Source organism: Telopea speciosissima, chromosome 5, assembly GCF_018873765.1.
Source record: "Telopea speciosissima isolate NSW1024214 ecotype Mountain lineage chromosome 5, Tspe_v1, whole genome shotgun sequence".
Lineage (NCBI taxonomy): Eukaryota > Viridiplantae > Streptophyta > Magnoliopsida > Proteales > Proteaceae > Telopea > Telopea speciosissima.
The window spans coordinates 61,988,829-61,989,052 of NC_057920.1; positions in this window are offsets into that span (position 1 = coordinate 61,988,829).

A 224-nucleotide genomic window follows, 5' to 3' on the forward strand; every position below is an offset into this window, starting at 1 on the left:
AGTGATTCGATGCGATTCGATAAACATCCATGGGCTTCCCACACGTAAAAGAATATGAACGATGGTGGTGGGACTTTCACGATAGAGATTAATATTGTGGGTCCCACATGATGAAGGTGCAGGAAATCAAGCCTAGGCTAACGGTGCTGTTTAGCCATTGGGTGATATATTATATATTTGTTTTTAATTTTATTCGGTTACATATATCATTTTATAATTTTCGC